Here is a 26,818-nt window from a genome sequence, read left to right on the forward strand (position 1 = left end):
TGATTTTTGTACGTTGATTTTGTATCCTGAGACATTGCTGAAGTTGCTTATCAGCGTAAGGAGATTTTGGGCTGAGACAATGGGGTTTTCTAGATATACAATCATGTCATCTGCAAACAGGGACAATTTGACTTCCTCTTTTCCTAATTGAATACCCTTTATTTCCTTCTCCTGCCTAATTGCCCTGGCCAGAACTTCCAACACTATGTTGAATAGGAGTGTTGAGAGAGGGCATCCCTGTCTTGTGCCAGTTTTCAAAGGGAATGCTTCCAGTTTTTGCCCATTCAGTATGATATTGGCTGTGGGTTTGTCATAGATAGCTCTTATTATTTTGAGATATGTCACATCAATACCTAATTTATTGAGAGTTTTTAGCATGAAGTGTTGTTGAATTTTGTCAAAGGCCTTGTCTGCAGCTATTGAGATAATCATGTGGTTTTTGTCTTTGGTTCTGTTTATATGCTGGATTACATTTATTGATTTGTGTATATTGAGCCAGCCTTGCATTCCGGGGATGAAGCCCACTTGATCATGGTGGATAAGCTTTTTGATGTGCTGCTGGATTCGGTTTGCCAGTATTTTATTGAGGATTTTTTCATTTATGTTCATCAAGAATATTTGTCTAAAATTCTCTTTTTTGGTTGTGTCTCTGCCCGGCTTTGGTATCAGGATGATGCTGGCCTCATAAAATGAGTTAGGGAGGATTCCCTCTTTTTCTATTGATTGGAATAGTTTCAGAAAGAATGGTACCAGTTCTTCCTTGTACCTGTGGTAGAATTCGGCTGTGAATCCATGTGGTCCTGGACTCTTTTTGTTGGTAAGCTGTTGATTATTGCCACAATTTCAGAGCCTGTTATTGGTCTATTCAGAGATTCAACTTCTTCCTGGTTTAGTCTTGGGAGGGTGTATGTGTCGAGGAATTTATCCATTTCTTCTAGATTTTCTTCTACATTTATCCATTTCTTCTAGATTTCTAGTTTATTTGCATAGAGGTGTTTGTAGTATTCTCTGATGGTAGTTTGTATTTCTGTGGAATCGGTGTTGATATCCCCTTTATCATTTTTTATTGCATCTATTTGATTCTTCTCTCTTTTCTTCTTTAGTAGTCTTGCTAGCAGTCTATCAATTTTGTTGATCCTTTCAAAAAAACCAGCTCCTGGATTCTTTAATTTTTTTGAAGGGTTTTTTGTGTCTCTATTTCCTTCAGTTCTGCTCTGATTTTAGTTATTTCTTGCCTTCTGCTAGCTTTTGAATGTGTTTGCTCTTGCTTTTCTAGTTCTTTCCATTGTGATATTAGGCCGTCAATTTTTGATATTTCTTGCTTTCTCTTGTGGGCATTTAGTGCTATAAATTTCCCTCTACACACTGCTTTGAATGTGTCCCAGAGATTCTGGTATGTTGTGTCGTGGTTCTCGTTGGTTTCAAAGAACATCTTTATTTCTGCCTTCATTTCGTTATGTACCCAGTAGTCATTCAGGAGCAGGTTGTTCGGTTTCCATGTAGTTGAGTGGTTTTGAGTGAGTTTCTTAATCCTGAGTTCTAGTTTGATTGCACTGTGGTCTGAGAGACAGTTTGTTATAATTTCTGTTCTTTTACATTTGCTGAAGAGAGCTTTACTTCCAACTATGTGGCCAATTTTGGGATAGGTGTGGTGTGGTGCTGAAAAAAATATATATTCTCTTGATTTGGGGTGGAGAGTTCTGTAGATGTCTATTAGATACACTTGGTGCAGAGCTGAGTTCAATTCCTGGGTATCCTTGTTAACTTTCTGTCTCATTGATCTGTCTAATGTTGACAATGGGGTGTTAACGTCTCCCATTATTATAGTGTGGGAGTCAAAGTCTCTTTGTAGGTCTCTCCAGACTTGTTTTATGAATCTGGGTGCTCCTGTATTGGGTGCATATATATTTAGGATAGTTAGCTCTTCTTGTTGAATTGATTCCTTTCCCATTATGTAATGGCCTTCTTTGTCTCTTTTGATCTTTGTTGGTTTAAAGTCTGTTTTATCAGAGACTAGGATTGCAACTCCTGCCTTTTTTTGTTTTCCATTTTCTTGGTAGATCTTCCTCCATCCTTTTATTTTGAGCCTATGTGTGTCTCTGCACATGAGATGGGTTTCCTGAATACAGCACACTGATGGGTCTTGACTCTTTATCCAATTTGCCAGTCTGTGTCTTTTAATTGGAGCATTTAGTCCGTTTACATTTAAAATTAATGTTTTTATGTGTGAATTTGATCCTGTGATTATGATGTTAGCTGGTTATTTTGCTCGTTAGTTGATGCAGTGTCTTTGTAGCTTTGACAGTCTTTACAATTTGGTGTGATTTTGCAGTGGCTGATACCGGTTGTTCCTTTCCATGTTTAGTGCTTCCTTCAGGAGCTCTTTTAGGGCAGGCCTGGTGGTGACCAAATCTCTCAGCATTTGCTTGTCTGTAAAGTGTTTTATTTCTCCTTCACTTATGAAGCTTAGTTTGGCTGGATATGAAATTCTGGGTTGAAAATTCTTTTCTTTAAGAATGTTGAATATTGGCCCCCACTCTCTTCTGGCTTGTAGAGTTTCTGCCAACAGGTCCGCTGTTAGTCTGATGGGCTTCCCTTTGTGGCTAATCTGACCTTTCTCTCTGGCTGTCCTTAACATTTTTTCCTTCATTTCAATTTTGGTGAATCTGACAAGTATGTGTCTTGGAGTTGCTCTTCTCGAGGAGTATCTTTGTGGCGTTCTCTGTATTTCCTGAATCTGAATGTTGGCCTGCCTTACTTGATTGGGGAAGTTCTCCTGGATAATATCCTGCAGAGTGTTTTCCAACTTGGTTCCATTCTCCCCATCACTTTCAGGTACACCAATCAGACGTAGATTTGGTCTTTTCACATAGTCCCATATTTCTTGGAGACTTTTTTCATTTCTTTTTATTCTTTTTTCTCTCAACTTCCCTTCTCGCTTCATTTCATTCATTTCATCTTCCATCACTGATACCCTTTCTTCCAGTTGATTGCATCGGTTCCTGAGGCTTCTGCATTCTTCACGTAGTTCTCGAACCTTGGCTTTCAGCTCCATCAGATCCTTTAAGCACTTCTCTGTATTGGTTATTCTAGTTGTACATTCATCTAAATTTTTTTCAAAGTTTTTAACTTCTTTGCCTTTGGTTTGAATTTCCTCCTGTAGCTCGGAGTAGTTTGATCATCTGAAGCCTTCTTCTCTCAACTCATGAGAGTCATTCTCTGTCCAGCTTTGTTTCATTGCTGGTGAGGAACTGCGTTCCTTTGGAGGAGGAGAGGCCCTCTGCTTTTTAGAGTTTCCAGTTTTTCTGCTCTGTTTTTTTTCGCATCTTTGTGGTTTTATCTTCTTTTGGTCTTTGATGATGGTGTTGTACAGATGGGTTTTTGGTGTGTATGTCCTTTCTGTTTGTTAGTTTTCCTTCTAACAGGCAGGACCCTCAGCTGCAGATCTGTTGGAGTTTTCTAGAGGTTCACTCCAGACTCTTTTTGCCTGGGTATCAGCAGCGATGGCTGCAGAACAGCTGATTTTTGTGAACTGCGAATGCTACTGTCTGATCATTCTTCTGGAAATTTTGTCTCGGAGGAGTACCCGGCTGTGTGAGGTGTGAGTCTGCCCCTACTGGGAGGTGCCTCCCAGTTAGGCTGCTTGGGGTTCAGGGGTCAGGGACCCACTTGAGGAGGCAGTCTGCCTGTTCTCAGATCTCCAGCTACATGCTGGGAGAACCACTGCTCTCTTCAAAGCTGTCAGACCGGGATATTTAAGTCTGCAGAAGTTACTGCTGTCTTTTTGGTTGTCTGTGCCCTGCCCCTAGAGGTGGAGTCTACAGAGGCAGGCAGGCCTCCTTGAGCTTTGGTGGGCTCCACCCAGTTGGATCTTCCCGTCTGCTTTGTTTACCTAAGCAAGCCTGGGCAATGGCGGGCGCCCCTCCCCCAGCCTCGCTGCCACCTTGCAGTTTGATCTCAGACTGCTGTGCTAGCAATCAGCGAGACTCCGTGGGCATAGGACCCTCTGAGCCAGGTGCAGGATATAATCTGCTGGTTTGCCATTTTTAAGCCTGTTGGAAAAGCGCAGTGTTAGGGTGGGAGTGACCCGACTTTCCAGGTCCCGTCTGTCACCCCTTTCTTTGACTTGGAAAGGGAAGTCCCTGACCCCTTGTGCTTCCTGAGTGAGGCAATGCCTTGCCCTGCTTCAGATTGCACATGGCACGCTGAACCCACTGTCCTGCACCCACTGTCTGGCACTCTCTAGTGAGGTGAACCCAGTACCTCAGATGGAAATGCAGAAATCACCTGTCTTCTGTGTCACTCATGCTGGGAGCTGTAGTCCAGAGCTTTTCCTATTTGACCTTCTCAGCTGCCCGCCTCGGCTGTGTAAACTTTCAAACCTGATCCAACCAATGTTTGGGCCCTATGTAAACCAGCCACCTGCTCCTGAAGCCAGTGTGTAAAATCCACTGTGCTTCGCTGCAGGCTGGAAGTCCCACTGAGAGGCACTGCTCTTTCTCAGAAGAGAAGGCTATTCTCCTTTCTCTTTCTTTTGCCTATTAAACCACTGCTCTTAAACCACCTTCTTGTGTGTCCATGCACTGATTTCCTTGGCATGAGATGACGAACCTCGGGTCTTTACCCCACACACGTGATGCCACTTCAGTATGTTAAAACTCATTAATTTATTAAAATTGCTTTATTAATAAATATAGCACTTTTTTTTTGAGATGGAGTCTCACTCTGTCACCCAGGCTGGAGTGCAGTGGCACGATCTCAGCTTACTGCAACCTCCACCTCCCTGGTTCAAGCGATTCTACTGTCTCTGCCTCCTGAGTAGCTGGGAGTACAGGCGCGTGCCGCCACGTCTGGCTAATGTTTTCTATTTTTAGTAGAGACAGGGTTTCATCGTGTTAGCCAGGATGGTCTTGATCTCCTGACCTTGTAATCCACCTGACTTGACCTCCCAAAGTGCTGGGATTGCAGGCGGGAGACACCGCGCATGGAAAAATATAGCACATTTTATTTTTTATTTTTTATTTATTTATTTATTTTTTTTTTTAAATTTATTTTTATTTTTTATTTTTTTATTTTATTTTTATTTTTTATTATACTTTAAGTTTTAGGGTACATGTGCACATTGTGCAGGTTAGTTACATATGTATACATGTGCCATGCTGGTGCGCTGCACCCACTAACTCGTCATCTAGCATTAGGTATATCTCCCAATGCTATCCCTCCCCCCTCCCCACCACAGTCCCCAGAGTATGATATTCCCCTTCCTGTGTCCATGTGATCTCATTGTTCAATTCCCACCTATGAGTGAGAATATGCGGTGTTTGGTTTTTTGTTCTTGCGATAGTTTACTGAGAATGATGGTTTCCAATTTCATCCATGTCCCTACAAAGGATATGAACTCATCATTTTTTATGGCTGCATAGTATTCCATGGTGTATATGTGCCACATTTTCTTAATCCAGTCTATCATTGTTGGACATTTGGGTTGGTTCCAAGTCTTTGCTATTGTGAATAATGCCGCAATAAACATACGTGTGCATGTGTCTTTATAGCAGCATGATTTATAGTCATTTGGGTATATACCCAGTAATGGGATGGCTGGGTCAAATGGTATTTCTAGTTCTAGATCCCTGAGGAATCGCCACACTGACTTCCACAATGGTTGAACTAGTTTACAGTCCCACCAACAGTGTAAAAGTGTTCCTATTTCTCCACATCCTCTCCAGCACCTGTTGTTTCCTGACTTTTTAATGATCACCATTCTAACTGGGGTGAGATGATATCTCATAGTGGTTTTGATTTGCATTTCTCTGATGGCCAGTGATGGTGAGCATTTTTTCATGTGTTTTTTGGCTGCATAAATGTCTTCTTTTGAGAAGTGCCTGTTCATGTCCTTCGCCCACTTTTTGATGGGGTTGTTTTTTTCTTGTAAATTTGTTTGAGTTCACTGTAGATTCTGGATATTAGCCCTTTGTCAGATGAGTAGGTTGCGAAAATTTTCTCCCATGTTGTAGGTTGCCTATTCACTCTGATGGTAGTTTCTTTTGCTGTGCAGAAGCTCTTTAGTTTAATTAGATCCCATTTCTCAATTTTGTCTTTTGTTGCCATTGCTTTTGGTGTTTTGGACATGAAGTCCTTGCCCACGCCTATGTCCTGAATGGTAATGCCTAGGTTTTCTTCTAGGGTTTTTATGGTTTTAGGTCTAACGTTTAAATCTTTAATCCATCTTGAATTGATTTTTGTATAAGGTGTAAGGAAGGGATCCAGTTTCAGCTTTCTACATATGGCTAGCCAGTTTTCCCAGCACCATTTATTAAATAGGGAATCCTTTCCCCATTGCTTGTTTTTCTCAGGTTTGTCAAAGATCAGATAGTTGTAGGTAAGCGGCGTTATTTCTGAGGGCTCTGTTCTGTTCCATTGATCTATATTTCTGTTTTGGTACCAGTACCATGCTGTTTTGGTTACTGTAGCCTTGTAGTATAGTTTGAAGTCAGGTAGTGTGATGCCTCCAGCTTTGTTCTTTTGGCTTAGGATTGACTTGGCGATGCGGGCTCTCTTTTGGTTCCATATGAACTTTGAAGTAGTTTTTTCCAATTCTGTGAAGAAAGTCATTGGTAGCTTGATGGGGATGGCATTGAATCTGTAAATTACCTTGGGCAGTATGGCCATTTTCACGATATTGATTCTTCCTACCCATGAGCAAGGAATGTTCTTCCATTTGTTTGTATCCTCTTTTATTTCCTTGAGCAGTGGTTTGTAGTTCTCCTTGAAGAGATGCTTCACATCCCTTGTAAGTTGGATTCCTAGGTATTTTATTCTCTTTGAAGCAATTGTGAATGGGAGTTCACTGATGATTTGGCTCTCTGTTTGTCTGTTGTTGGTGTATAAGAATGCTTGTGATTTTTGTACATTGATTTTGTATCCTGAGACTTTGCTGAAGTTGCTTATCAGCTTAAGGAGATTTTGGGCTGAGACGATGGGGTTTTCTAGATAAACAATCATGTCATCTGCAAACAGGGACAATTTGACTTCCTCTTTTCCTAATTGAATACCCTTTATTTCCTTCTCCTGCCTGATTGCCCTGGCCAGAACTTCCAACACTATGTTGAATAGGAGCGGTGAGAGAGGGCATCCCTGTCTTGTGCCAGTTTTCAAAGGGAATGCTTCCAGTTTTTGCCCATTCAGTATGATATTGGCTGTGGGTTTGGCATAGATAGCTCTTATTATTTTGAAATATGTCCCATCAATACCTAATTTATTGAGAGTTTTTAGCATGAAGTGTTGTTGAATTTTGTCAAAGGCTTTTTCTGCATCTATTGAGATAATCATGTGGTTTTTGTCTTTGGCTCTGTTTATATGCTGGATTACATTTATTGATTTGCGTATGTTGAACCAGCCTTGCATCCCAGGGATGAAGCCCACTTGATCATTGTGGATAAGCTTTTTGATGTGCTGCTGGATTCGGTTTGCCAGTATTTTATTGAGGATTTTTGCATCAATGTTCATCAAGGATATTGGTCTAAAATTCTCTTTTTTAGTTGTGTCTCTGCCAGGCTTTGGTATCAGAATGATGCTGGCCTCATAAAATGAGTTAGGGAGGATTCCCTCTTTTTCTGTTGATTGGAATAGTTTCAGAAGGAATGGTACCAGTTCCTCCTTGTACCTCTGGTAGAATTCGGCTGTGAATCCATCTGGTCCTGGACTCTTTTTGGTTGGTAAACTATTGATTATTGCCACAATTTCAGCTCCTGTTATTGGTCTATTCAGAGATTCAACTTCTTCCTGGTTTAGTCTTGGGAGAGTGTATGTGTCGAGGAATGTATCCATTTCTTCTAGATTTTCTAGTTTATTTGCGTAGAGGTGTTTGTAGTATTCTCTGATGGTAGTTTGTATTTCTGTGGGATCGGTGGTGATATCCCCTTTATCATTTTTTATTGCGTCTATTTGATTCTTCTCTCTTTTTTTCTTTATTAGTCTTGCTAGCGGTCTATCAATTTTGTTGATCCTTTCAAAAAACCAGCTCCTGGATTCATTAATTTTTTGAAGGGTTTTTTGTGTCTGTATTTCCTTCAGTTCTGCTCTGATTTTAGTTATTTCTTGCCTTCTGCTAGCTTTTGAATGTGTTTGCTCTTGCTTTTCTAGTTCTTTTAATTGTGATGTTAGGGTGTCAATTTTGGATCTTTCCTGCTTTCTCTTGTGGCATTTAGTGCTATAAATTTCCCTCTGCACACTGCTTTGAATGCGTCCCAGAGATTCTGGTATGTTGTGTCTTTGTTCTCGTTGGTTTCAAAGAACATCTTTATTTCTGCCTTCATTTCGTTATGTACCCAGCAGTCATTCAGGAGCAGGTTGTTCGGTTTCCATGTAGTTGAGCGGCTTTGAGTGAGATTCTTAATCCTGAGTTCTAGTTTGATTGCACTGTGGTCTGAGAGATAGTTTGTTATAATTTCTGTTCTTTTACATTTGCTGAGGAGAGCTTTACTTCCAACTATGTGGTCAATTTTGGAATAGGTGTGGTGTGGTGCTGAAAAAAATGTATATTCTGTTGATTGGGGGTGGAGAGTTCTGTAGATGTCTATTAGGTCCGCTTGGTGCAGAGCTGAGTTCAATTCCTGGGTATCCTTGTTGACTTTCTGTCTCGTTGATCTGTCTAATGTTGACAGTGGGGTGTTAAAGTCTCCCATTATTAATGTGTGGGAGTCTAAGTCTCTTTGTAGGTCACTCAGGACTTGCTTTATGAATGTGGGTGCTCCTGTATTGGGTGCATAAATATTTAGGATCGTTAGCTCCTCTTGTTGAATTGATCCCTTTACCATTATGTAATGGCCTTCTTTGTCTCTTTTGATCTTTGTTGGTTTAAAGTCTGTTTTATCAGAGACTAGGATTGTAACCCCTGCCTTTTTTTGTTTTCCATTTGCTTGGTAGATCTTCCTCCATCCTTTTATTTTGAGCCTATGTGTGTCTCTGCACGTGAGATGGGTTTCCTGAATACAGCACACTGATGGGTCTTGACTCTTTATCCAACTTGCCAGTCTGTGTCTTTTAATTGGAGAATTTAGTCCATTTACATTTAAAGTTAATATTGTTATGTGTGAATTTGATCCTGTCATTATGATGTTAGCTGGTGATTTTGCTCGTTAGTTGATGCAGTTTCTTCCTAGTCTTGATGGTCTTTACATTTTGGCATGATTTTGCAGCGGCTGGTACCGGTTGTTCCTTTCCATATTTAGCGCTTCCTTCAGGAGCTCTTTTAGGGCAGGCCTGGTGGTGACAAAATCTGTCAGCATTTGCTTGTCTGTAAAGGATTTTATTTCTCCTTCACTTATGAAGCTTAGTTTGGCTGGATATGAAATTCTGGGTTGAAAATTCTTTTCTTTAAGAATGTTGAATATTGGCCCCCACTCTCTTCTGGCTTGTAGGGTTTCTGCCGAGAGATCCGCTGTTAGTCTGATGGGCTTCCCTTTGTGAGTAACCCGACCTTTCTGTCTGGCTGCCCTTAACATTTTTTCCTTCATTTCAACTTTGGTGAATCTGACAATTATGTGTCTTGGAGTTGCTCTTCTCGAGGAGTATCTTTGTGGCGTTCTCTGTATTTCCTGAATCTGAACGTTGGCCTGCCTTGCTAGATTGGGGAAGTTCTCCTGGATAATATCCTGCAGAGTGTTTTCCAACTTGGTTTCATTCTCCGCATCACTTTCAGGTACACCAATCAGACGTAGATTTGGTCTTTTCACATAGTCCCATATTTCTTGGAGGCTTTGCTCATTTCTTTTTATTCTTTTTTCTCTAGACTTCCCTTCTCGCTTCGTTTCATTCATTTCATCTTCCATTGCTGATACCCTTTCTTCCAGTTGATCGCATCGGCTCCTGAGGCTTCTGCATTCTTCACGTAGTTCTCAAACCTTGGTTTTCAGCTCCATCAGCTCCTTTAAGCACTTCTCTGTATTGGTTATTCTAGTTATACATTCTTCTAAATTTTTTTCAAAGTTTTCAACTTCTTTGCCTTTGGTTTGAATGTCCTCCCGTAGCTCAGAGTAATTTGATCGTCTGAAGCCTTCTTCTCTCAGCTCGTCAAAATCATTCTCCATCCAGCTTTGTTCCGTTGCTGGTGAGGAACTGCGTTCCTTTGGAGGAGGAGAGGCGCTCTGCATTTTAGAGTTTCCTGTTTTTCTGTTCTGTTTTCTCGCCATCTTTGTGATTTTATCTACTTTTGGTCTTTGATGATGGTGATGTACAGATGGGTTTTCGGTGTGGATGTCCTTTCTGTTTGTTAGTTTTCCTTCTAACAGACAGGACCCTCAGCTGCAGGTCTGTTGGAATACCCTGCCGTGTGAGGTGTCAGTGTGCCCCTGCTGGGGGGTGCCTCCCAGTTAGGCTGCTCGGGTGTCAGGTGTCAGGGACCCACTTGAGGCAGTCTGCAAATTCTCAGATCTCCAGCTGCGTGCTGGGAGAACCACTGCTCTCTTCAAAGCTGTCAGACAGGGACATTTAAGTCTGCAGAGGTTACTGCTGTCTTTTTGTTTGTCTGTGCCCTGCCCCCAGAGGTGGAGCCTACAGAGGCAGGCAGGCCTCCTTGAGCTGTGGTGGGCTCCACCCAGTTCGAGCTTCCTGGCTGCTTTGTTTACCTAAGCAAGCCTGGGCAATGGCGGGCGCCCCTCCCCCAGCCTCGCTGCCGCCTTGCAGTTTGATCTCAGACTGCTGTGCTAGCAATCAGCGAGATTCCGAGGGCGTAGGACCCTCCGAGCCAGGTGTGGGATATAGTCTCGTGGTGCGCCGTTTTTTAAGCCGGTCTGAAACGCGCAATATTCGGGTGGGAGTGACCCGAGTTTTCCAGGTGCGTCCGTCACCCCTTTCTTTGACTCGGAAAGGGAACTCCCTGACCCGTTGCGCTTCCCAGGTGAGGCAATGCCTCGCCCTGCTTCGGCTCGCGCACGGTACGCGCACCCACTGGCCTGCGCCCGCTGTCTGGCACTCCCTAGTGAGATGAACCCGGTACCTCAGATGGAAATGCAGAAATCACCCGTCTTCTGCGTCGCTCACGCTGGGAGCTGTAGACCAGAGCTGTTCCTATTCGGCCATCTTGGCTCCTCCCTCAATATAGCACATTTTAAAGACCACTGATGCACAGTGCAAAAACTGCCATATATGAATATGACATCAAATTATACTTCCAGTAACAGTGTTAGGAAAGGTCTTGTTACCCTACACTAACTATTTATGAATAGTTTAATGGAATATGCTGTTTTAAAAAATATTTTCCATTTTGGTATGTGAAAAAATGGCATCTCATTATTTATTTATTTATTTATTTATTTATTTATTTATTTACTTTTGAGATAGAGTCTCGCTCTGTTGGCCAGGCTGGAGTGTAGTGGCATGATCTCGGCTCACTGAAACCTCTGTCTCCCGGGCTCAAGCAATTCTCCTGTCTCAGCATCCCTAGTAGCTGTGATTATAGGTGTGTGCCACCACGCCTGGCCAATTTTTGTATTTCTAGTAGAGACAGGTTTACATCATGTTGGCCAGGGTAGTCTCAAATTCCTGACCTTGGCCTCCCAAAGTACTGGGATTACAGGTATGAGCCACCGCGCTTGGTGACATCTCATTATTTTAATATGAATTTCAGTAAGTATTAGGTAACTTGTTTTTATATATGTGTAGTGTACTACTTTTTGAATTGCCTACTCATGCCTTCTGCTTATTTTGCTATTAAATTATTTAACTCTTTACTGATTTATATAAGCTTTTGCTATCCACATTATAGTAATAAGTTGTCTAAAATTATTTTACATGTATCTTCATTCAGCTCCCAGAGTCCATCTTCAATGCTTTTGACAGAAAAGGAGTTCCTCCCTTCTAAAGATGTCTACTCTTAGTTTAAATATGTACCAATTAGTAATACACAATTAGGGAAGTTTAAACACTGTCTAATTAAATTTGATTTGGGGAAAATAAATGTTCTCACCTTTCCATTATTATTTAACCATGTGTAGGAAGGCAGCCTATACATTCTGGGGTGAAAAGTCTCTTTTTAAAAAGAGAAAATGTATTCTATCAAAGAGGGTACCAAATTCCAAGTTTGCACTGCACTTTGCTGAACACCTTGTATTTTTTCAAGCTTAAACTTTCTAAAAGGTTAGCAGTATTCTCTGTGAAACACAGAGCTGCTCACATTGCAGCCCTGCTCCAAAACATTTGGTCGTTCATAACAGCCTGCAAAGCTGAGCCCCCATCCATGTTTCTAAGGCCAACATCTCTTAACATCCCAAATCTATACGACACTCCCAAAGTATATTCTTTTGTCAAACTCCACTTCTTGTCCTACCCTGTCCTCAAATAAGCCTCATATTTTTATACTTCATGTCCTGTACTTAAACTGCTTTTTTGCCTAGATGTACATTTTTCTTTTCCCACATTCTTCTTCTACACATGGAAAACCTGCACATTTGTGAGTATCACCTTTACTCTCTACTACAACTTCTCACTTGCCAGTTCTCCACTTGTTCTTGCTGGTTGTAAGGCACTGGTGAATTTTAGAACTGGAACCATATTATATCCATCTTTGCAGTTCTAGAGCCTGGTATCAGGTGTAGGTGTCAAGAAATGGTTCCCAATGGAAGCTTGCTGATAGTGATCTTCAACAGATGAGACAAGAAAGGAGCCAGAATGCTGATCTACTAATCCAGATTACTTTCCACTATTGTTTTGCTGAAACTCTCCAATGTCATGAGAAAAATAACAATGATAATAATACTAGTAGCAAATACAGAAGATAAGTCAGTTAAAATTGAGCTGGTAGCATGCATAACTTCAATTCTGTATTTATTACTGGTTTCAAAATATTCCTTATCCACAAATTGGAAGAAACAGGAAACAGACCCTCAAGTGTCTATCACAATGCCAGACCTGCCAATTTCATAACTTGCTCAGCCACCCTCATAAAAGAAACTAGGCACACTGGTGACCCCATCTCACCCACACTCAAAGGAGACAGAAGGTCTTCCTCTCACTGTCCTCCAGTACATGTGGCTCCTCCTTCTTAAAAAGCAAAACAACAAAGAAATAATACCTCCCAGAGGGTATGACACTTGAACTTGGACAAGTGTTTTTTTTGTTGTTGTTGTTTTTTTTAAGATGGAATCTCGCTTTGTTGCCCAGGCTGGAGTGCAGTGGTGCGATCTTGGCTCACTGCAAGGTTCGCCCACGCCAATTCTCCTGCCTTAGCCTCCTGAATAGCTGGGACTACAGGCGCCTGCCATAACGCCTGGCTAATTTTTTAGTATTTTTAGTAGAGACCAGGTTTCACCGTGTTAGCCAGGATGGTCTTGATCTCCTGACCTCGTGATCCACCTGCCTCAGCCTCCCAAAGTGCTGGGATTACGGACGTGAGCCACTGTTCCTGGCCTGATCTTCAAGTTTTTATATTCGATTAGTAATCAAGTCAACTCAATTTTTGCCCTTACTTGGCTCATATCACATATTATGAACCTCTTAGGATCACTCTATGCAAATTCTGAGGCAAAACCTTGAGTTTCCATATTATGTAAAATAACAGTAACCTGTTATGAAACAACAGTAGAGCTGTTCTTAAGGCATTGACCCTGCCCAAAGCACAACTTAATTTCCCAAACAGTTATGAGTTTAGTTTCAAAATCTCTTCAAAAATAGGCTTCATATGAGTCTTTGAACAGGGCTCAGCACTTTCAGTGAGGTTAAAAGTGGGTGTCCACAAGGAAGGTTTCAAGAGATAAGAAAGCCCCCCATTACTCACCACACAGAGGACTAGCAGAATCATAGAGTCCATGCCCACCCTTTTTCGCTTCTAGAATATCTCCCACCATGTGAAAGACCACCTCTCTTCCACATGCTATCCTTTTCAATGAGAACATGGTAAACATTTCATCCTCAGCAGGATTTGTTCAGGGTTTCACTCTACTTTCCCACTGGGTCTCAGTCTGCCAGCTTTCTGCTTTAGTGTCTTTTTGAACTCCCCTTCTTTAAGGGCACAGAAATCCCCATCAGTCAGTTCGTGTACTAATATGACCTCTGCAAGCCCCTCACTCTACAAAACACCATTCCTGACCATCACAGAAGGGAAGGTCTAACTTATGTGGTCAAATATTAGCTAAAATGAGTTGTTCAATAGGTAAGCTGTAATTTAATTCTGGAAACCAGACCCCTGTCCTGGCACACTTACTTACACTTTTTCCTTGGTGTGCCAATCTTCCCTTGATGTGCCTAATAGGGAGGACTCTGAACACAGGAGTTTTTCAGTTAGTATTTGTTTGGTGAATGGATCATGTCTCTATGGTAGGTAGTCTGGCATGGGTCAGGAGCACAGCCCTGGAGACAAACTTAATAGTTTGAGTTCTAATAGCTGGTTGCCTCTCTGGGTCTTTATATCCTCATCTGAATCCTGAGGATAATAATTACATCTACACCTCTCTGTCAAAGAATTGTGATGAATGAAAAAGATGATGCATAAGGAAAAATTAGGATGCTGGTAGCTAGCTCTCAGTAATTCAGATCTGATGACATTTGCTCCTACTGCTATCAAGCTGAGTGTGTTTCTATGTATAAAAGCTAACAACCAACAAGCTGAGTGTGTTTCTATGTATAAAAACTAACAACCAACAAAGGGTGAAAATTAAAGTAAAACTTGATTGTTGACTTGTCAGACTGGAGTCCTATGGATTAACAGGTCTAGCACAGGTAGAAGAGAAAGAAATACTTAACTTCTGGTTTATTTGATTTAATGCAAATACAGGAAAACCTGGATAAGAAATGCTTTTCACCAAAGTTTGTCTGCAACTTGAATGCTGTAGGTTAAACTAATTTAAAAGTACTCTAGACAGATTCATTTGTAATATAAGCATGTCATAGTTTCTGGTGTTTAGGACTGGATTTATGTTTATTCAGTTTTCTGAAGAGACACAAGAGACAGCCCAAGCTGCTATCGGAATTCCTAGAGACAAGTTGGGCAAATGAGCCCTTACAAAATTCCATTTATGGTAAAGATAATAATGAAATAAATAATTACTGAGACCAGCTCTGTCAGGGAGACCCTAACCCAGCAGTGCTAGAGGAATTAAAGACACACACACAGAAGGTGTGAAGTGGGAAATCAGGGGTCTCACAGCCTTCAGAGCTGAAAGCCTCGAACAGAGATTTACCCACATATTTATTAACAGCAAGCCAATCATTAGCATTGTTTCTATAGATATTAGATTAACTAAAAGTATCCCTTATGGGAAATGAAGGGATGGGTCAAAATAAAGAGATGGGTTGGGCTAGTTATCTGCAGCAGGAGCATGTCCTTAAGGCACAGATTGCTCATGCTGTTGTTTGTGGGGTTTTTTTTAAGAAACAGAAAAATTTTATTAATGAGTATGCATACAAATAAACCTAGACAACCACGAAGAGTCCCTCACAGTTTCATGTATTCACAATATTATTTCATCTCTAAAGCCATCAGTGAACGATTAGTTCTGCTACTTGTTAAAGTTGTGCAAAATTTCTCAATTTAAACATACAGTCTTAATTATACCAGTGTTCTAATGTCCCAAGACTGATTGTAGGTAATGGAATCTCAACAAAATCTTAAATAATAATTTAAAAAACTCAGTGTGATCTACAAGACTAATATATTTAAAGGAAAATAATTCATATTCACTAAATTCCTCCCCTTTCTTCCTTCTTACCTATTCTCCCTTTCACTTGCCAATTTTTTTCTACAGTATATGATGATGGACAAATTACCCAATATCAACTGTTTCAAAAAAGAAATGTTATTTTAGAAGATACCATACAGCAAGAGACTTATAGGTGTAACACCACTGAAATTATTTACTAAGCCCTGGCCGGGCATGGTGGCTTACACCTGCAATTCCAATACTTTGGGAGGTTGAGGCAGGCAGATCACTTGAGGTCAGGAGTTCAAGACCACCCTGGGCAACATGGTGGAACCCTGTCTCTACTAAAAATACAAAAATTAAGTGGACATGGTGGCTATCCCAGCTACTCAGGAGGCTGAGGCAGGAGAACTGCTTGAGCCCGGGAGGCGGAGGTTGCAGTGAGCCAAGGTTGTGCCACTACATTCTAGCCTGGATGACAGAACCAGACTCTGTCTCAAAAGAAAAAAAAATTATTTACCAAGCTGTGTTTTCATAGTGTTTTTTAATTCTCTGAACTGCTTCAGTATCTGCAGTGTTTTTTTACATTTCAAAGACTTCCCACATGTAACATTTCATTGGAATTACCACTTTACATCATAGTTGATATGGAAATTATTACATCTAACAGATGAAGAAAATGTAGACATAAAGAACCATTCGCTCTAATGTCATCCAGTGTAACTGCTAAGAGTTAGTATTAGACTCAAGTCCTATTCCCAATCCTGTATACTACCCTAAACTCCTAAGCCCCCATACATTGTACTTCACAGAATGCTACTAGTGACTGTGCTCATGCATTCAAACAAGTTTTGGATATGTTGTGTTAAGCAAAGCTAACCAGATTCCCAGAGTCTTTATTATGCATCATAAATCCCCAGGAAGGATCCAGAGTATAGAGCAGGTGCCATAAAGTTAAAAGTCCCACAAGTTTCAAGCAGGTAACAAAGGTGAGCATGCAAGGGAAAGTAAGGACTTGGGGATTAGAGGATGCATCCCCATCTAATGGAAGCCTGGTCACATAGCAATCCAGCCCAATCTTGCTGGGTCTTTCCAGAGAAGCTATAAATCTTGGCTTTAATTTCAAATCTCCAGTTTTGTGCGTGTTGCCTCAAATTTAAGAAAAAAAGACACTATAGTTTAAAACAAATAAAATTTTTGACCAGATCGGGCCAGCCACATTTGGGAAAACTGAAATACCATGTATCATAATCTCATTTGCCCACAGAATTTTCCTTCAAAGGACCTATAAATTTCCTAGAATGATAACGGTGTTAAAAAATGTTGCCTCTGGCTGGGCGCAGTGGCTCATGCCTGTAATCCCAACACTTTTGGGAGGTCAAGGCAGGTGGCTCTCCTGAGGTCAGGAGTTGGAGACCAGCCTGGCCAACATGGTGAAACCCCGTCTCCACTAAAAATAAAAAATAAGCTGGGTGTGGTGGTGGGCATCTGTAATCCCAGCTACTCAGGAGGCTGAGGCAGGAGAATCACTTGAACCCAGGAGGCGGAGGTTGCAGTGAGCCAAGATTGTGCCATTGCATTTCAGCCTGACAAGAGCAAAACTACATCTCAAAAAAACAAAAATGAAAACAAACGTTTTCCTCTGAAAGCAAGCATCCTGTTACCCCAGACAACTATGGTATGGGTAGCTCTGAACCTCAACCATGAATTATTTCAGAGTTTTTTCAAACTGAAATTGAAATTAATACCCAGCCTTAACTGTTCATGTAGAAATATTTCTTTTCTGACAAATCTAGCTCTTGCAAATCTATGCTTAGTAGAGACGGGGTTTCTCCATGTTGGTCAGGCTGGTCTCAAACTCCTGACCTCTAGTGATCCACCCGCCTCAGCCTTCCAAAGTGCTGGGATTAGAGCATAAGCCACCATGCCTGGCTGGCAAAGATATACTTCTAAACAATTATGCTGGTTTAGTATAATTGTTTTTTATATATTTTTGTACTGATTAAAGATATCCTTACAATAAGTCTAATTGAATTATAAAAAAAATTACAGGAATTGACTAGATATGAGAAGGACAATTTGCCTTTCCAAAACAATTTTATCTTTCTTTTTTTTTCTTAAATTTTTTTCTTAATAGAGATGGGGTCTTGCCAAGTTGCCCAGGCTGGTCTCAAATTTCTGGGCTCAAGCTATCTGCCCACCTTGGCTTCCCAAAGTGCTGGGATTACAGGCATGAGTCACGGTACTAGCCTCCAAATCAATTTTAAACATAAAAGTGGTTTGGAGACGATTTAGAATTTGGGTCAAAACTAGTGAGTTTCAAACACTTATATCTGCAATGTAACTTATAAGTCAGAAAAGGCAGCCTTTTCCCTACTGCAGCCTTTTTTTTCCCTCTCTTTTATTTCTGACCTTCTTGGTTCTAAAAATTTGTTCAGAAATACTGATGGTTGTTTAAACGCTTAGCACCATGACACACATGTAATACAAATTGCATAAATGGACAGGGCGTGGTGGCTCATGCCTGTAATCCCAGCACCCTGGAAGGCCAAGGCATCTGGATCACCTGAGGTCAGGGGTTCGAGATCATTCTGTCCAACATGGTGAAACCCTGTCTCTACCAAAAAAATACAAAAAATTAGCTGAGCATAGTGGCAGACACCTGTAATCCCAGCTCGTGAGGCTGAGGCAGGAGAATCGCTTGAACCCGGGAGGTGGAGGTTACAGTGAGATGAGATTTCACCATTGCAATCCAGCCTGGGCAACAAGAGCAAAGCTCCATCTCAAAAAAAAAAAAAAAATGCATAAATATGTTGAATCACCTGGCAAATGATTTTCTTCCCCTGGTGTCTATGTGTTCCATACTATTGTAGCCTCTTTTAACTGGTAAAATAACTACCCCAATTCAGAGATCCAGTACTTAATGCATCACATTTCCAGAGTCATGAGAAAACAGCTAAACCTGTTAGAGTGAATTATACTCACTTTGTTTCCCCATAGAGGAAATAAAAACCCACGATTTGAAACCTTTGGAAAACATAGGAAATGCAACATTTGGAAGTATATAGAAACAAGAGATAATCATGCAATGCTTCCAAATGAAGTCTCACATTGGATTTGCTGATTTTGGAGACAGATTCCCCTCTTCTGGACAGCTTTGATGGCCAAGATAGAAGTTCATTTGCTATGTTTCCAGGGACTATTCTCTTTGATGGATAGAGGATTTATGGGGTCTAAAGAGAACATACAATTCTAAAGTGTTCATGTTTGAGAGAAAACTCTGCAATGATCAGAAGGACTGAGCCAGTTTTAGCAAAACAAATTAGGACTACATTAATGATGAGGTTGACTATACACAGTTTGGAGTGGGAGAGTTACTCTACCCAGTATCACTGACATGTTGGAATGCCAGATGAAACTGAAACAGAAAAATTGTCTTGGAGTCTAAAAGACATCTGATGTGCTGATACCTGTTCAGTCTTCTGCAGTCATGGGCATAAACTCTCAAAGAGCACCACTGGGTCTTAGTCCATGGCATAAACATTATTCTCAATGTAGATATTGTCTTCTGCTTGGACTTCCTTTTTAACTGCATTTTGCAAAGCTTTAATTTGAAGACTGCTAAATGAATCACTTAGTTGTTGAATCTCCTTTTTGAAGAAATACTTTTTGGCAATGATGACACCCAAAAGAGCAAGAAGCACCAAGACAGAAATACTGACTCCAGCACAGATTCCTTTAGTGGTGTTGACCACCTGTGGACTATATGCTGGGGACAGTTGAGTTTGATTGTTATTCCAAAGGCCATCTGAAGACTCTGTCATGGTGTCATTCCCATCTGTTGTGAAAGAGTGCAATGGTGAGCTGGTGGGTTGTGTCCTTATTTCTCCCTGAAGTGTCATAGGGTGGGTTTCTGCTGGCTGAGATGAAGATGGTGAAGTGGCTACTGATTCATGGTTCTGCGTGGGCAATGGCGTTGGAGGAACAAAGGTAGAGACCATTGTTGTCATTGGAACACTTGTTTTCATTGAAACGCTCGTTGTTGTTGGAACAGTCTTTGTCGTTGGAACAGTTGTTGTCGTTGGAACACTAGTTGTTGGAACACTCATTGTCGTTGGAACAGTTCTTGTCATTGGAACAGTGATGCTCGTTCAAACAGTAGTGGTGGTTGGAACAGTTGTGACAATTGGTGTAGTTGTGACCCTGGGTGGCACAATCTCCAATGATAGAGTGATTTTCATGTCATTGAACCACCCACTGTGCTCAACATGGCAACAATATAAGCCACTGTCAGACACAGCTGTATTTTCTATAGTCAAAGGGACATCCCTTCTTGAAAGGTCCCCCAATAGCTTATAGTGTGTGTCCTTCTGATAGGTGACGTGGGTTCCATTGGTCCAGACAATGCTATTTCGGCATGTGAATAAAGAACATGCACCTCTATTCCAGCACATGGATGTGACAGCTCCATTGTAGTGGCAGGGTAGCATGATAGACGGACCTGCCATTCCACCAACCTTTACAGAACCAGCTACAGAATCTGCCAGATGTAGGATGAGGCTTAAGATGGCCACTTAACGATGCATTATGGGATCAGCCAGTTAGTTAGAAGGCAGTTTTCCAGCTTCTTCTCCCTCCTCCTAGTCTCTGTGGATGGCTTTAAATGGTTTTCCACCCTGGGTGGGCCAGGTGTTCCTTGCCCTCATTCTGGTAAATGCACAACCTCCCAGCATGGGCATTATGGCCATCATGTACATGTCACAGTGCTGCAAAGATTTTGTTTATGGCCAGTTTTGAGGCGAGTTTATGGCCAGATTTTGGGAGGCCTGTTCCCAACAAATAATAATCTCTGAACATAAGAATTTGACTAGTGTTAACCACTCCACTTCTCCAGTACACTGATACTTCTCCCTTTTTCTTAGCATAACACAAAACAGATACATGACTACACACCATCTTCTCTCCAGTGCGGAACAGAGGAACAAAGGCATAAGCAAGCTTCAGAACACAGTCAGCCATGTTCACCACATCTATATCTAGCACTGCTTAAAACAAAGTCAATGAGAAACTGAGAAGATGAGTGACTACCCTATTTTCAGCACTTATTGTCACAAGAAAAGAAAACATGCCCACACACTGTCTCATTCTAAGGCAGAGCATCCACTTTCCTGAGGAAAAAGTAACTTTACAGCATATATCTCAATCTCACATTATTAGCAAGATGACACTGGCTTTGAGCACACAAAGAACAGGCATATTATAGACACCCTTAAGACACATCATATGGCCTGGCTTACCTGATACAATTTTTAATTTCTCTGAAGTAAACTCAAATTTCAGACATGTATTTCTTTATTAACTTATTTCATTAATTTCCACAGGGACTTCACAGAAAGTATATTCAACTTTCATTCACTTAATCTTACCACAATAGATGGTGTAACATATCCAGAAGACAGCCATATGTAAGACATGCTCATACCCCAAAGCATAGAAAACTTAACACAACAGGGCCTTGAGGAAGCAACACTACAACAGTGCAAATATACAAATATTTAAGAAAACCTACATCACCCAACAAAGATCATGTATGGTCACCACTACCCAGCACTCTCCAAAATAAGTAGCTATGAATAGCTTATTCAAAAGTTGGCTTATATATACTTGTCACCACAAATTGGTTCTGAACATACTATTCCAATTTTGGATATTCACAACAAGGTAATTATCTGGTAAGATATATTTACAATAACTTGTAATTAGATTCCTAAATGCACACATATACTTGTGTCACAGTGAGGTGAAAAAAACTCTGAGTTATTTGTAGAGTACCTTAAGATTTAAATTTCCAAAAAACATTCTTAAGCTTAGTTTTACAAGTATTCCACCCAGCATCTCTTCACCAAGCTATTTCAATTTTAAAAAGTGAGGAGTAGGGAGGGCTTTTAAAAGTTTTATTTCTTTCTGTTCAGTTTATCTTATCCCATACAGAAAAGGAATAAAGTGTGATGTCTGTCCTAATGATATTTATGGTTGTGGTAATACAGAAATATCTATGCTTCCAAGCAAGAAATGAAAAATTATGGTTTCCCCAAAATAGAGAAACCAGTGCTACCTGGGGCCCAAAGAGATGTTCAGGTTACATCTGTCAGAATTGATACCATGCAAGAAAACCATCTTTGGAGAACAGTGGGGCTCACCTGAGATTTTGGTGAGTCATGTGGATGACATCAGAGACAAGCATTACACAAAATGAGCATCCCAATAAGACTTTCATGTGAGATTGTCTTAGAAGATGGTGGCCCAACTCACACAGAAGAGGACGGCAGTGCATCCAAGAGAGACTGATATTTTTTCTCAGGAGCAGAAATCTTAATGTAGGAGATGGCCACTCACTGAGTAGTTGAGGAATGCCCTGATGGAACTCTCTGGGGGTCAGATTTCACACTGTCTCCCCGAGTTGCATAAAGCACAGAACAGCATGCCTGCACTCCAGCTTCTAGAATGAACCAACTCAGCAGAAAACACATCACTGTCTATTTTGTTTCAAAAATGCTTTGCCATTTTAAAAAAATTAATATAGTAGAAAGCCAAGAACTACCTAGGGGTAGGGAGCATGTCTGTCATCAGAAGTATTTAAATACTGGCTAGACAAACACTCTGTGGAAATAAATTTAACTCTTTGTGAGAGGGGTAAAATAAATCTTTTTCTTGGGCACTGACAGATCTAGCCAAGATCCTAGTATACAGTAGATAAACAGCAACTTCTGTTTACTAAACTTTATTTTCACGGATTACTGGTGAAGCAAAATATTGATATAACTCTAAGACATGAAGGGTATCACAAGACCACTCATGTTCTTTATGGGGTTTCAATTAAGAAATGAGGTGAAAAATCTGGCCATGAAAGGAGTTTCGATGCTCCTAAGTAGCATCAGAACTGCTCTGATGTGCTTAAGCCATTGTGACAGTCCTAGCTTTGTTCCTACCCAAAGTCTCTTCTCATGAATCCTAGGCTTACTGGTCAAACAGATAAAACATCCGTAAATCAAACACAAACTTCAACGCTCTTAACATGTAGGTGTACATCTCATCTGAAAATCATTCAAAAGCTCAAGCCATCTACAAGAAATCTTTCCTTTGCATTTTAGTATCAATAAAAGGAAAGAAGGAAAATAGGAGAAAGCCATTTAATTATTTTCATAGGTAAAAATGTAACATTGGTTTCTAGTTACATAAGTACTTTTCTTGCTTCATCCATGCCATACATAATTTTTAACCAACTAAAACACATTACAAGTAGAGAAATAGCTAAAATCATGGAAAGCATATACATAACTCTTTAAAGAGTAGTAAACATTCCCTGTTCATATGCATTGCTTAATCCAGCATTCCAATCTCACTGAGGCACCAGCATCCACGCTGTTCTCTGAAGCATTCTTTTTCCTCCTGTCACTCATCCTTCAGATATTAGCTCAAATATCACTTCCATGGGTCACCTTCCTGAACCTGCATCCCGGCATCCTCCATTCCTCTCCCATACAAAAAGGCCAAACTTTATGTTGGGGTGATCAGACCCAACACCACATCGTCGGGGTGACAAAGTCCGGGGGAGTCAAAGGATTGAGAAAAAGACAAAGAGAAAAAAGTGGGACACCAGGGGGCCATCATTATCATGGAGGCTGCAAAGGCCCTGAGCTCTGGGAGCCCATGGTATTTTTTGGTAATCCAGCAAAGAAACAGGTGGTGAGAATGTGGGGGTCAAAAGAGCAGGCACATGATCTACAGCTGTGACGGTTTAGCATTTATATGGAACATGTTCTGCTACTTGAGATAATGGGAATAGGGGCCTAGGAAGGCTAGAAGCAAGGAGCCAGCAAGTCTAGACACATTCCAGAGGACATTATGCAAGCCCTGTCTCAGTTTCCCTCCCAACACAGCTTTTTCCCAACATGCCCCCTTATCTTTTTTGTAAAAGAGAAGGTATCATTATTACTAGCTATCATTATTACTAGCATAAAAAGTGCCCTCTTTTAATTGAGCAAGGCGATTGCAGGCTTTGCAGTCCTTAATTGATGGTGGGTGATCCAGCTTTATTTTTCTTAGCCTTTATTCAAACTGGAGTCGCTCTGGTTTGAATGCTTGCCATATAGCTCCCCTTTCCCTTTTACAAAAGGACCCTTAATCCTAGGGGTTGCAGAAGGATGAAGGTCCATCTTCTGTAACTTCATGCTGAATAGAGGTGATGATATTCCTGCCTAACTATTAGCATTTCTTGTATTCACGACAGAGAGGAGCTGAGTCAGAAAGCATTGGTCCATTAAGCATCATGACTCTGGTCGGTCCTCATTCCATCTTCTCATTCAGATTCGATTGTCTCATGGCTCGTACTGGGGAAACCCGTTCCATGGTTGGTATCCATGTGTCCCTCCAGTCTCCCATTCCATGGTCGTACACATCTTGAGGGTGTCCACATGGTTTGTTCATCTCCTGCAAAAACACAAGCATACCCTCACCCCTACGTTAGTAAATCTACTGAAACAGAAGCAAAAATTTTGTGGCTATAGCCAGGAGGCCACTGATAATGAGAAACAGGCTTTTTCTGATTAACAGAAGGTATAGAGAAAGCAAATCGAGACTTTTCAAACCTTCAATTCTCACTGTACATGTGGGTCCACTAGATGCTGTGGCTTATGATAGATCTTCAGATATTTGGTGGGCACCCACATAGGCACCTGATTGTCACCTGGAGAGACACAACCAAATCCCCTTCCCCATAAAATTATCTTTAGGCAGGGATCGGAGGAAGTAGACTCAGAGGTAAGGAGAATTTTGGGGCCTAATGGCTTCCTGATGTTTGATAGGTGTTCCTTTGGAAGTTAGGAATTCCCTTTCCATATTGCTGTGTGGGCATGGAGGTCTAGCTAAGCATAAAGTTTGTATATATATTTACCCTTTTTCATTCTCCTAATTCTAGTGTATAATGGCTCCTGCTTTTGCTAGGATGTCTCTCCCTAACAAAGGTGTGGGGCTTTCAGGCATAATTAAAAAGGCTTGTGAAAAGAGTCAAGTTCCCCAGTCACAACTTAGTGGCTGGGAGAAGTATCCAGTGACTGTCTGTCCTAGGACCCCTTGGATAGTGACACATCTGGAGGACAGTTGTCCAGGACAGGAGAATAAGACTGAGAAGTCCACACAAGTGTCCAAGAGACAGTTAGCCTCCTGGACCTCAATGGCCAAGCATACCTTTGGAGGGTGATGGCATGGGCTGGTGCTTGCCCTGGGCACCCTCATTCCTGCTGCTGGATAATTTGGTTAGGGTTTCTGACTCAGAGGACCTTTGTCCCCTGGGTCAGTGGGCCTTCCAGTGATTCCCTTGACATAAGGGGCATGGACAAGGAGGTGGCTTATTTCTATTCGGACAATCTTTTTAAAAGGGTCCTTGCAGACCACAATGGAAGCAAGCCCTATTAAGCATTTGATTTTCCCAGCCTTTCCCTTTTCCAGAGCCTCCAAAGTCTGCTTGCCTGAGGGTCATGACTAAAGCTGTGGCCTTTTTTTGTTGTTGTTAGTTTGTCCCATTCTGCCTGCTCCTCCTGATCTCTAGTATAAAAAAAAAACAAAAACAAAAACACTGAGGTTGCCAAGTTCAATAGGGTTTCTAAGTTTTGTTCTGGGCCTAAGGCGGACTTTTGAAGTTTTTTCTAAAGCCTGCAGCTGACTGAGTGATAAACTTGTCCTTTAAGATTAGTTGGCCTTCAATAGTCAGGTGACAGAGAGGTATGCTTTCTCAATGCCACCCTTTGTCTCTCCAGAAAGGCAGTGGGGTTTTATTCCTTTCCCTGTGTTATAGTGGACATCACTGAATACTTTATAGGCTTCTTCCTAGTTTTCCTCAGTCCTTCTAGCATGCAAGTTAGCAAATGTCTGTGGCACCAATCTCCATGTTCTGATCCTGCATCCCAATGAAGCTCTACACTGGGAACTGCCTACTGGCCTGTGGGGAATTGTTCTCTTTCCTCTGTTGTCATCCTATCATTGACCTGACTGAGATACCAGAGATCACCAAACTCTCGGGCTGCAGTTATGGTGGATTAGTGTCTGATCTAGCCGTAACATTTATATCTCTCTATGTCAGATCAAAGGATTGTCCTAACCCTTGTAAAACATCATGGTTATCTGAGAATTTACCTAGGTCTATTTTAATTTGTTTCAAGTCTGACAGGAAAAAAGTTACATAAACTCTGACTGGGCTGAATTCTCCAGAATACATCTTAGGGGTGTTTTTGCCTTGGGGAGAACATTTCCCATCTGAAAAAAAGAACATAGAGATGACAGCACCCCTAGTCACTTTCCACTGAGCATTAGTCCTAGAGCATCCTCTATGTCCTAATGCTTATTCCTTTCCAGGGTGCATAATCACCCATGGACTTCTGCTTATTGGATTAGATATGTTCACCGATGTAGCAGTCCTGCATCTGTTTTCTCACCTTTCTTGACCACAAAGAAAGGGGTCTGGGCTGCTGGATTCCAGTGGTCCTTTACCAGCATGCCCAACATTGCCTTTGCACTCAAGAGGTGAGTTCTAGAGCTGGGCTGGGTTCCTATTTGATAACAACCCAGCTGCCCCATCAAGATGCACTCCCATAAACAGTTCTTATGTAAATTCATTTCAGAGAGGGTGTAGGTAAGCTTTTGAGTCAGGATTGAGATAGAGTTGTTTTATTCTGAAAGTACTTTAAGGATTGGCTGAGTGCAAAGAGCTCGCACGCTTGAGAGGACTAATTATTCGGCAATTTTCCTAACTCTGCTTCTACAAGAGTTTCCCTATTGTTCCCCCCACCCCCACCTCAATCACCCAGGAGGAACCATCTGTCATCCTGTCCTGGAGGGAGTTCCTCCTAGGTCTGGTCGGACCTTTGTATGGTAATTAAGATTTAAATACCTCATTAGGAAATCTGCTGGGTTAACGGAATTTTCAGTGGTTAATGTTAAATCAACTTTTTCTAACAGAATAGCCCCATACTTTAAGATTGAGTTAGTAAGCTACCTTTTTGCTCCTTTTACTTTGGATCGCTCTGAACTGGTGAGATGTGCTCACAATGAAGTTTCTTCTAAAAGTTATTTTTCTCTTTTCTTCTGTTAGCAAAGCAGTGGCTGCTACCGATGGAATACATTTGGGCCAT

General features: G+C 41.3%; 1 pseudogene; it reads right to left on the bottom strand.

Annotated features, from left to right (window-relative positions):
- Positions 1-19,156: 19,156 nt before the first annotated feature.
- Positions 19,157-20,218, bottom strand: LOC100990612 (hepatitis A virus cellular receptor 1-like; annotated as a pseudogene).
- Between the last annotated feature and the right edge of the window lie 6,600 nt (positions 20,219-26,818).

Source organism: Pan paniscus, chromosome 20, assembly GCF_029289425.2.
Source record: "Pan paniscus chromosome 20, NHGRI_mPanPan1-v2.0_pri, whole genome shotgun sequence".
Taxonomy (NCBI): domain Eukaryota; kingdom Metazoa; phylum Chordata; class Mammalia; order Primates; family Hominidae; genus Pan; species Pan paniscus.